The sequence below is a fragment of the Saimiri boliviensis genome, chromosome 10 (assembly GCF_048565385.1).
Source record: "Saimiri boliviensis isolate mSaiBol1 chromosome 10, mSaiBol1.pri, whole genome shotgun sequence".
Lineage (NCBI taxonomy): Eukaryota > Metazoa > Chordata > Mammalia > Primates > Cebidae > Saimiri > Saimiri boliviensis.
Genome location: NC_133458.1, coordinates 8,552,708 through 8,564,517, shown reverse-complemented (window position 1 = coordinate 8,564,517; position 11,810 = coordinate 8,552,708). Strand labels below are relative to the sequence as shown.

The 11,810-nt window shown below is 49.4% G+C and overlaps 1 protein-coding gene across 1 annotated transcript in view; it reads left to right on the top strand.

The window, feature by feature from the left end:
• Window positions 1–11,545: 11,545 nt before the first annotated feature.
• The window catches only part of GIMAP8 (GTPase, IMAP family member 8), a 51,646-nt gene continuing 51,381 nt past the window's right edge, over window positions 11,546–11,810 (top strand). Inside the window, exon 1 of the mRNA XM_039473032.2 lies at window positions 11,546–11,702. The gene's annotated coding sequence lies outside the window, so the exon portion shown is untranslated. The remainder of the gene's footprint in view (window positions 11,703–11,810) is intronic.

Below are 11,810 nucleotides of genomic sequence, written 5' to 3'. Positions count from 1 at the left end.
GCTGGTATAAGGAGTGGTCATTTGGGGCTTAGTGGGGAGCAGGGTGGTGGCCTCTATTTCTGCCTCCATCATCTCTTGAAGAATTATGCTTCAAGGTTACCTGGTGGCCAAAGAGCCTAGAAGACATACGTCAAAGCCACAGTGATGAGCTAATGTTGGCTTCTGGCCTCTGCAGTGACTGCTCTTTGCATCTGACTAACAGATATAGAGGCTGCAGTCCCTGTTGCCTGCTCAGCCCATGGTGCGGCCAGACTTGCCAAGAAGCTTCAAGAGTGTTCCCTCAGTGCCCGAGCAGTGGGCTGCTAAGAGTGCTCCAGTCAGAGATCGGACCCCCATGATGGTCCATCTCCAATGGGAGATCTCGGCCAGGCACACGCCTCTCCTGAGGTTAGTCACCCTCCCTACTCCTCTTCCTCATGGTGTCATGAGAAGCGAACAAGTAGGTGTGTAAACGATGCAGGTGCATAGTGTGGCACAGAGGCTCCCCTTCCTGCCTCCCCTCAGCGGGACCTGACTGCAGATTGCCTTTCGCAGAGCGCCCTGGACACCTGACCCTCTGTCCTGCCCACCACCGCGTGGCCGTGGGACCCGGGTAAGGTACTTCCCTCCTGTCAATGGGAGGCCTGGCTGCAGTGCGGCGGGCTGGCCTCAGCACCGTGACCCACCCTGTGCTGTGTGGCCTGACTCAGACTTCTGCCATGGCCTCTGTCAGCCAGGAGGGTCCTGCGTGTAAGGAGCTCAGGGACTGTGCCTTTGAAACGTGGCTCCATCGGGGGTGGGCGATGCTGGGAGCGAGGCAGGCTCTGTCTTCAACTCAGATTTCAAAAAAGGAAAAGATGAGCTCGTGTAAATGAAAAGTGCAGTGGCTCGATGGTCACACGGACCCAGCCAGGCTCTGGCTATAGGGCAGGAAGAAGCTGGCAGCTCAGCCCTCTGCCTGGCAGCATCCGGTCCTTTCTCTAACAGATCTGAGACAGTGGAGGGTCCTATTTTTGCGGGCCTGAATCAGGTCAGTGCCTGTTACTAGACCTGTCTCAGTGGCCGGGGAGTGCAGGGTTCTGAAAGGCCCGGTCACGTGCACACCCAGGGCCGAGGGGCTAAGCTGCGCCTGGAATCCACATGCTGAGAGCGGAAAGGTTTTGCTCAGCAGAGGGAACCAGAGATGGGAAGACAGGTGAATGGACTCCAGGCAGAAGCCCCACACGCTCGCTATGGGGACGGGTGGAGGTAGTGTGGGGTGGAGGGGCGGGGGTGGGGGGAAGGGGCGGCCAGGAGCATTGGCGTCCCCTGGGAGTTGTATTAACGCACAATTGCAATTCCCACCCCAGACTCCATTCAGAAACTGCAGGAGCCAGAGATCCTAGGCAGTCTGCATCTGCTGTCAGACCTGGTCACTTTGCCATTGCTCTCCAAGGAGGGCCTTTGACTCAGACATTCCATGGAGTCCTCCATTGCAGGGAGGACAGTGAGGTGGGTTTCCTCTTAGGCAAGCTCGTGGGGTATAGAGACAAGAGGCTGCTGCCTTCCCCGGGGCCCAGATACCAGCCATTGCCACCCCTACTCTCCAGGACTGGCACACACAACAGTGGGGCCTATTCTGACCGGGCCTGCCCAGCCTGGCTGTATAGGAATTTCCCGGAGTACAGAGTGCAGGAGGGCAACACCAAGGGAAGGGCCAGCCCCGGGCACAGAAGCAGGCGGCTTGCCCAGCGTGGCTCCTCCACCCGCTGTCTGGGTACCCTCCCCTGGTTCCTGTCTCCACCCTCCTTAGGGCCTCCTTAATCTTTTTTGTTTTTGAGATGGAGTCTTATTCTGTCAGCCAGGCTGGAGTGCAGTGGTGCTATCTCGGCTCACTGCAACCTGTGCCTCCTGGGTTCAAGCGATTCTCTTACCTCAGTCTCCTGAGTAGCTGGGATTACAGGTGCCCACCACCACATCTGGCTAATTTTTGTATTTTTGGTAGAGATGGAGTTTCGCCATGTTGGCCAGGCTGATCTTGAATTCCTGACTTCAGGTGATACACTCACCTCGGCCTCTCAAAGTGCTGGGATTACAGGCGTGAACCACCTCGCCCAGCCCTCCTTAATGTCTGAGCCACACCTTCCCGTCATGCCCACAGTGGAGACACCTGCTGCAATGCTCTCAGTGCCCCAGCCCATCCACTTTCCAGCTGTCGTGAGTGCGGGCTGTTGATGGCCCACAGCTGCCTAGCCTGGGGGTTGCCCCCTGGCAAATGACTGACCACACAAGGGGATCAAACTGAAGTTGCTCTCCTGGGGGGACATCACTGGCTTCTTCCTCTGCCCCATCCTGCTTCTGGTCACTTTTCCCTCTCTAGAGCCCTTCCCTGACAATTCTCACCCTCCCTGCCTGAACAAGAATCCTTGTCTCAGGCTCTGCTTCTAGGATTCCCACTTTAAGGCAAGGTCTTTGAAGAACAGAAGCTGAAAGCATCTTGCACACAGTAGATCGTGGTCCGTCCCTTTCTTTGTGACACTGTGTGACACTGGTTACCTGTGGGCCTTCAGTGAGTTGCTAATGAATGAATGGACTGCAGGTGACCATTTCCTTGGTGAGAGGCCAGGCCAAAGGACCTAAGTGCTGGTGGCCTTCACCAACTGCTCTGAAGTCCCTCTCCACTGGAAGCAAGGGACAAGGGTCGAATTCACAGGTCAAGGGTTGGGTCTGGTCTGACCATGTGTTTTTGGCCAGGGTCTTTACCATCTTGAGGTTCAGTTTCTGATACATGAAATGAATAGGGTAGACTGGCTGACTGACCTCAGATTCTTCTCGGATACTTCCCTGGCTGCTTTTGTGGGCCTCTTTTGGGTGGTGACCCGCAGCTCGGCTGAGTGACCAGGCCTCACGGAGCAGGCCGGACAGGCCCCCTGGGATGCTGCTCCTCCTCCTCTGGGCTCAACACCATTCTTGTGACTCAGGCTTTGCTCCGTGCTGGGTGACCACCGTCCCTGCTCTGTAGCAGATGCTTGCTGAACTGAAACTGGATTCTTTTTTTCTTTAAGCAGAAGAAGTGCAGTTGCTAGCAGTTTCTAGCAGCAGACGCAGAAAGTCACCTTGGGGCAGAACTTCTTTGTTTCTGGAATGTCATCAGGCCCTTGCAGTTAAACCAATGCTAAACAAATACACACCCGGCTCTTGCACTGGCCTTGGACGGAAAGCATCTCCAACGCAGACACTCGAGGCAGGTGTGTCGGCTCTCCTGTTTCACAGCAATCACTGCTAAAAGGCTGTTGTAAGGCAGAGCACCAGGAACAGGGGCCCCTGGGGAGTAGGAAGGGCCTGAAAATCTCTCAGTGGGGAGGGGCTGGGCTGGTCCTTCCTCTGGTACATGGAAGCCTGCTGGGGGATGGCAGGGTCCCCTGAGATTGGGTTTAAAGCATGTGGGTTCAAGAGAACCTTCGTTTATAGGAGTAGTGAAAACTGTGTCCATGTGTGGGGTGAGAGAGGCTTCTGGAGAGGGCGACATGGTGGTACACAGGCATCGGGAGGGGTTGGGGAGGCACTGGCCGAAGGACAGAGGTGACAGCTTCCGCTGCATGTGAGCACTTCCAGAAATTATGGAGCAGGAAGAAGCATGTGGGGATCCTGGAGGGAGAATGGACTGTGTACAGTCCTAGGGACTGGGGAGGGCTCCATCTTGATTTGATCATGAGAACTGTATTTCAAGCTGGCAATGCCGGATGCGCTGGCCGCTGCTTTTCCCACCTCCCGCCTGGTGCTCACTCGTGGTGTCTGGTGCCTCATGGCCGGGGCCTGTTCTTGTCCTTTCTGGCAATGCTCTTGGCTTTAACAGGGTTCAGGACATGCCACCCCAAAATATAGCCCCTTGGCATCAAGAAAACAGCAGAAGCAGGAAGGCCACGTTCCCCTTCCCCTCACCTGTCTCCCTCGAAGCAGGCCATATAATTCTCGGATCTTCCTCTAAAGCAGATCATAAGACCCTCATTCCAGAAGCATCCTCCCTATCCCTGGAGAAAAGGAGTGTCCTACAGAGACCACAGGAAGAATCTGAACAAACAGCCCATGCTAAGTCCCCTGGTTCATTAGCATAAGTCACACCCTCTTGTCATCCAATCACACGTCTGCACGACTGTGGATGAAAACACAGATTCTCCTGTTTCTTTCGGTCTTTATTTCTAAAGGTTCCAGTGTCACATGAAATTTATATTAAATGCATTTGTATGCTGTTCTCTTGTTAATCTGACTTTTATAATGGGGGTCTCATCCATGAACCTATTTTTTTTTAAGGCAGAGTCTCGCTCTGTCGCCCAGGCTGGAGTGCAGTGGTGTGATCTTGGCTCACTGCAACCTGGGCCTCCTGAGTTCAAGTGATTCTCCTGCCTCAGCCTCCCTCAGAGCTGGGGCCACACGTGCCTACCACCACGCCTGGCTACTTTTTGTGTATTCTTAGTAGAGATGGGGTTTTCATGTTGACCAGGCTGCTCTCGAACTCCTGATCTCAAGTGATCCACCGGCCTCGGCCTTCCACAGTGCTGGGATTACTGGTGTGTGCCACAGCACCCGGCAGCCATGAACCTTTCCGCAGGAATTAACTTGTTCTTCCTTTAGCTTCCTCAGCACTCTGCTCTCTGCTAGTGCCTCTCCTCAAGCCGCATGCGGACCCTGAGGCAGGGTGTACTGTGGCTGCTCACGGTTTTGCTTAGGGAATCTCTTAGGCAGAGTCTTTTCTCCTGGCTCTGCCTGTGAGCCTCTGTCTGTGAGCTCCTGTCCCTGAGCCCTGAGATGGCTTCTCCAGGCTGGGGCACATGCCCTGGCCCGTTGCTATGGCCCAAGTGGCAGAGGTCCCGAGCATCAATCTCAGGGACTTATTCACATGGGCATGGTGAGCGTTTATTCTCGGAGGGGGTGTCTACAGGCAGGCCCGGGCACTTCCTGGCTTGTCTGGCTACTGCTCTGTGGTTTCTCCCTGCTCAGAGCCCGTACTCTGCTGTGCAAACTTGTCATTTGATAAACTATCCTGCACGCCCTGTGTCCCCTTTTCTCCTGTTTTCTTGAGATTAATTTCTCATGTGTTGTTGGCTCAATCTCCAGTTAAGGACAAACCACATTTGTGCAACATCTGCTGGTTCACTTTCACAGCTGTGACTCGAGGGTGTGGATGTGGTCTTGCTGGCCCGAGGCCCCCAGTGGCTGATGTGGGGAGCTCCCAAAGTAGAGATGGCGGGCTGGTTGCATGAAGGTCGTCTTGACGGGGTTCTTGCTCTGGTCATAGAGCTGGACTTGGGCAACCAAAATATCACTTGTAGAGCTCCTGAGGTTCCATATTGCCTCCCCTGGTGGGTAGATATTTATAGTGACTTCTCCCTCGTGCCTGGAGAGTATTATAACATGGGAATGTTTTCTTGGCCATTGTTGGAGCATCTTCAGGACGTTTTACAATAAGAGAAAATCAAGAAACAGAGCCAGTTAATATGGCGGTCCCATTTTAGGCAATAAGGCAACTTCCAACAGATACTACACGTCACTGGTAGGTCATATTCTGTGAACACAATGGATAGAAGTCATTAACAAAGACAGCAAATAAAAGTTTCCATGTTCTGTGTTCAGGGTTTCCTTCCTCCTCTCGCCTGAAGCCTGAGCATATTCATGGCTGCAGCTGCAGCAGCGAAAGGAAAGAGCTCCCCGCCTTTTTTTTTTTAAGAGTCTTGCTCTGTCTCCTCCCCTTCCCCTCCCCTTCCCCCCTCCCCTCCCCTTCCCTGCCCTCCCCTCCCCTCCTCTCCTCTTCTCTTGTCTCACTCTGCCACCCAGGCTGGAGTGATATAGTGATGTCATCATGGCTCACTGCAGCCTCAACTGCTTGGGCTTAAGGGATCCTCCCACCTTAGCATCCCAAGTAGCTAAAACTACAGGCATGTGCCATTGTGCCTGGCTAATTAATCAATTTTTTTTTTTTTTTTTTTTGGTAGAGACATGTTCTCACTTTGTTGCCCAGGCTGGTACATTCAGGGATTTTGAAAACCGAGTGTGGTGGTGCGTGCTTGTATTCCCAGCTACTTGAGATGCTGAGCTGAGAGGATCACTTGAACCCAGAAGTTTGAGGCTGTGGTGAGCTGTGATCACATCACTGCACTCCTGCTTGGGCAACAGAGTGAGATGCTATCTCTTTTAAAATAAGAAAGCTTGGGAAAGGCAAACTAATGAGATAATTGATCCAAATAAATTTTTTGTGGTTTAATTGATTGGAGGGTGAATCCACTTATCTTTTTTCTTCTTTTTTCTTTTCTTCTTCACTGCCCCAGTCAAGGGAGGACCTACTTTTCTACATGCACTAGAAAATATGAAGTTTTCCAAATAATACTGAATAAATAGAATTACATCAAACACCTCTTTGCTGTCCATTGGATAGTTAAGTATGAACCAATTTTTGTTAAAAAAAAACTATTTTTTTAGAGCAGTTTTAGGTTCGCAGCAAAATTGAGCAGAAAGTACAGCAATTTCTCATATACTCTAGCCCCACAGGTATAGCCTCCCCCACTATTAGAGTGGTACGCTTCAAACAATCGATGGATCTGCACTGGCACATTATTATCACCCTAAGTTCATAGTTTACATTAGGGCTTTCTCTCAATGTCACACATTTTATGGGTTTGGACGAATATATAATGACACGTATCCACTGTAAGTCTTTCCACTGCCCTAAAACTCTTCCATGCTCCACCTATTTATCCCTCTCTCTACTCAAACTCCTGGAAACCACTGATCTTTTTACTGTCTCCATGGTTTTGCCTTTTCCAGAATGTTCCAGAGTTGGAGTCATATGGTATGTAGCCTGTTCAGATTGGCTCCTTTCACTTCATAATATGCATTTAAAATTCCCCCATCTCTTTTCACACGTTGACATGTGCCAACATTTGACTCTCTGGAATGACAATTCTAAACAAGAATTCTTTGATGGTCTTTGCTGTTGTTTTGAACTAAATGCTTTTCAAAGGAAAAGTGATATAAATAGATTTTGAGAATTCCAGCTCTTTAAAATGACTGTTGTCTTCACCTGATCTCTCAGCCACTTGGGTACTAAATTGGGGATGCAGGCGGGGAATGCCCAGCTCATGCCAGCGTTTCCAATGCTGATGCCCATCTGTAACAGAATTTTCTGAATTAAAGCTAAATGCTGCTCTGCTGAATTTTTGAAAGTAATTTCTGTGTTTGCCTGAATTTGGAAACATTCTGAGGGACACTAGAAATGACTAGAGATGGTATGAAGACATGCAACATTAATGAACGTCAACTGCCAGTCAAGACTGGTGGAGGTTCCCAGGCATATGTGGAATCCTCTGGGTCTTCTCTCTGGAAAAGTGTGGGTGAGGGGCAGATGCAACAAGATTGACTATTCACTGACAAATTTGAAGCTGGATAAGAGGTAACTCCGGGTTCCTTATGCCTTTCTTTCTTTCTTTGTAAAGACTGTGGTAAAATATACATAACATGACATTTACGCTCTGCTATGGTTTGAATGTTTGTGTGCACTCCAAAATTCCTGTTGAAACTTAATCCCCAATTCGACAGTATTAAGAGGTGGGGACTTTAGGTGATTAAGTCCTGAGGGCGAAGTCCTCATGAATGAGATTAGTAACCTTATAAAAGGGCTGGAGGAAACTAGCCGGGCCTCTTTTTGGCCTTCCACGTGAGGATGCAACAAGAAGGCGCCATCTTGGAAGCAGAGGGCAGCTCTCAGCAGACACTGAATCTGTTGGTGCCTTGATCTTGGACTTCCCAGCCTTCAGAACTGGGAGAAAATAAATTTCCGTTCTTTATAAATTAATTACCCAGTCTCAGTTATAGCAGTGCAAACAGACTCAGACATCATCGTAACCATGTCTGAGGGTATGTTTCAGTGGTGTTAAATATGTTCACATTGTGGTGCAACCTATCTTCAGAACATTTTCATTTTGCAAAACTGAAATTCCACATCCATTAAATAACAACTCCCCATTTCCCCTCCCCATAGGTCCTGGCAACTACCATTCTACTTTCTGTTTCTGTGAATTTGACTACTCTAGATACCTCATATAAATAAAATCAGGAGGTATTTGTTACCATGTAACTGGCTTATTTCACTTAGCATGATGTCCTTAAGGTTCATCATTGTTGCAGCGCATTGAGCTGGATTTCCTTCCCTTCAAGTTCTGCACAATATTCCATCGTGTGTATGTACCATATTCTGTTCATCCATTCACTTGTCAATGGACATTGGGGCTGCCCCTACGTTTTGGCTATTGTGAATAATGACGTTGTGGATATGAGTGTACAAGTGTCTCTCGATATCCTTCTTTCAGTTCTTTTAGATATTTACCCATCATTATACTCCTCAGTCTCCTGCTTGGATACAATTGGTTTTGTGATTTGTGTCCTGCCACCGTGGTAGGCTACATAGTCAGTGCTATGATGGGTCAAACCAGAGGGTTAAAATTCCTTGAATTTGACAAAGTCATGCACGTTAAAAATGTGTGTGTGTGTGTGTGTGTGTGTGTGTGTGTGTGTGTATGTGTGTATTTGAGACAATCTCTGTCTTGTTGTCCAGACTGGAGTGCAGTGACGAAATCTCGGCTCACTGCCACCTCCACCACCTGGGCTTAAGCGATCCTCCCACCTCAGCTTCCTGAGTAGCTGAGATGCAGATGTGTGCCACCAAGACCAGCTAATTTCTTTCTTTCTTTCTTTCTCTTTCTTTCTTTCTTTCTTTCTTTCTTTCTTTCTTTCTTTCTTTCTTTCTTTCTCTTTCTTTCTTTCTTTCTCTCTCTCTCTTTCCTTCCTTCTTTCTTTCTTTCCTTCTTTCTTTTCTATCTTTCTTTCTTGCCTTCGAGACAAGGTTTCAACATGTTTCCCAGGCTGGTCTGGCACTCCTGGACTCAAGTGATCTGCCTGTCTTGGTCTCTCCCCAAAAATTGGGTTTTTGAAAAGAGTAATGGCACCTCAGTTGTGCATTGTAAAGCATTTAAGTTTGACGTATTTGAAAATGGATAAAATAGAAAATTAAACAGTATTTCTCTCAAATGTAATGAATCAATCATTTTTTTTTCACATTCTCCAGCATATATATAGATACAGAGATGAGGCTAAAGAATATGGAGAGCCTGTCCCATCTGGCAGCCATATATATATATATATATATATATATATATATATATATATATGGAGTCTGGCTCTACTACCCAGGCTGGAGTGCAGTGGCACTATCTCAACTCACTGCAACCTTCACTCCTGGGCTCAAGTGATTCTCCTGTCTCAACCTCCAAAGTAGATGGGAATATAGGTGCTCGCCATCATGCCTGACTAAATTTTTTAAAAATTTTTTAGTAGAGATGGTGTTTCACCATATTGGCCAGGCTGGTCTTGAACTCCCAACCTAGGTGATCTGCCAGCTTCAGCCTCCCAAAATGCTGGGATTATAGGCATGAGCCACCTTTCCCAGCCTCGTAACAATACGAATTGAAGGTAAGTGATTAATTTTGGGGACATCCATTCAACAGCAAGGCAGGGAACCTCTTTTTGGGAAAAATAAACCTCCTTAATGTTATCCAGAAAAATAGTTTATAATATCTTGCCAAGAGCACAGTGATTGCCAATACCTGGAGGCACAGGTATTGTGAAAGGAGTCAGTGTTATCTGTTTTGTATAACTGTGAACACCTTATGTGTAAAATGATTTTGCGTGTTTCAATGTGTAGGACTCTTTGATATAGGATTATTCTTCATGTATTCTGCATATTTATGATACATCTGGTAATTCTGCATATTATGATATATTTGGTAAATCCCAATATTATAAAAGAGAAATGAAAATCAGCGTTGCTGATAGCACTTGAAATTCAATAGGTGTAGAGATTATTATTAACAAAGTGATTAAAATAGGAAGACTCAATTTGGAAAATTGGAGATGTGAAGACTTACTGGTTAAAAAGAAATCGATAGACACAAGGTAACTAATTTAGTACTTTCATTTTTGTATTTTTTAGTAAAGAGCACCCCCCCTCAAGTTCTATAAGCTTCAAGCTCCACAAAACCTGGATCTGCCCCAGGTGATGGCTCAGACCCTTCACTTGCTGGGAGGAGAAGGGAGATTTATCAATAGAACATTCCCTTTGCCACACTCGATGCCACTTCATCACCTCCCCAGGCACAGACCCTTCTCCTCCTCAATTTCAAGGGCTGTGTGTGTGGGGGGGAGTTTCGTAGTCATTGTCCTCTCTGTCTTGTTCTAGAGCATCTGGGGTTTGTGCTCAGGTGCAGGGGAAACAGTCGTGCGCTGGGGCCTCTCCTGCCTGGTCAGGGAGAACAGGTGCTGGTTGGGGGGAGGAGCCACTACAGCGGTAATGTGTGTGTGCAAGCGTGTGTGTGTGTGTGTGTGTACGGCTCACACCGACCCCTGACTTTGAAGTGTCTACCTAAATCTCTCAGCATCTTTGATGACTCTTCGTGTTGCTGATTTGTTCCCTGGGGGCTGCATCCTCTGCCATCCTGACCACGGCGCCTCTTGGCCCCTCCCGCCAGGTGTGTGGACCTGCTCTGCCCTTCGCTGGGCAAATCCTCCTAATGGGAGGTCACGCCTAAGGCAGGAAGGGCTTTCAGCTCTGCGTCAGTGCCCAGCAGGGCTCCCAGCTCTCCCGCCTGACTGGCTGTCTGGTGCCCTGACGCTGCAGCTGCACACTCTGGATGCCTATGGGGCCGAGCTTCTGTCCTCCATCCACCACAACATACGCATCCCACTGTCCCATGTCCCTGTAGGTCCAGTGAGAGCTTCTCCAGGCCAAGCGGTGGCAAATGGGGCTCCCAGGTCACATGAGGGTGCTGACAGACCCTTGAACGCCTTCCACCAGAGGCCTGACCAGTGTGGCAGGTCAGGAGACAAGAAGAGACTTTAGAAGAGGGAGGCCTTGTTTCATGTTCCTCAGGACCGGGACACTTGGTGGTCCTGCTGGGAGCCACCGGGGTGAGGCTGGGCAGAGGGCACCCTCCAGCCACCTGCACCTCCATAGCCCTGCAGGCTGAGACACGAAAGGTAAACTGCGGACGGCACTCACTTTGGGGTCAGGAGGCCTGAGGCTCTCCCCACGCTGGTTCCTTCACAACCTTGGGGAAGTCACTTCCCTTCTCCAGGCTGCAGTTTCTTCACTGAAGAGTGAGGACGTTGAATGGGAAGTCACTACTTCCACAGTTTTTTTTTTTTTAATGGAAGTCAAATTTTATTTTTTCAAAATCTTCCATGGGAAGACCCATGGATCACCCAGGAGTGCTCCAGCTACAGAGGGGGATGGGGCTCCCTCTCCCCAGCAGCCTTCTCTGCTGGGTCTGCCCCTTAGGTGTCTGGGGATACCCACCAGAACCTGCAGAAAACATTTGGAACCCACTGGACTTGATTGCAGGTCCCGTACAGTCCCGCCCTCCAGGATTCTCTAAGTAATTCACAGGAACTCCTTCTGACCCCCAACCACACCCTCTGCAGACACGTGCACAGAAACGTAAGCACCACCCACAGCTGTGGGCACACACGGGGACTTCCCTCCCGCTGTCTGTGTTCACTCACGAAGCCCGTGGCCGTCTTCGTCCTGTCTTCTTTACATGCCGCTGTCATCACTCCCACCTCCTGAGGAGTTGTCCAGATGTCCCCACCTGCCCAAGGAAGTGTTTGCAGAGGGAACGGCCAAGTGCATTCGCACCAAGGTAGAAATCGCTGGGCAGGCAAGCTCTCGGGGCAGGGCTCTGGGGCTTTGGAGTCCTGACCTGGTTCCTACCCAAACCCTTGTCCCCTTGGACACATTCCCAGACTCC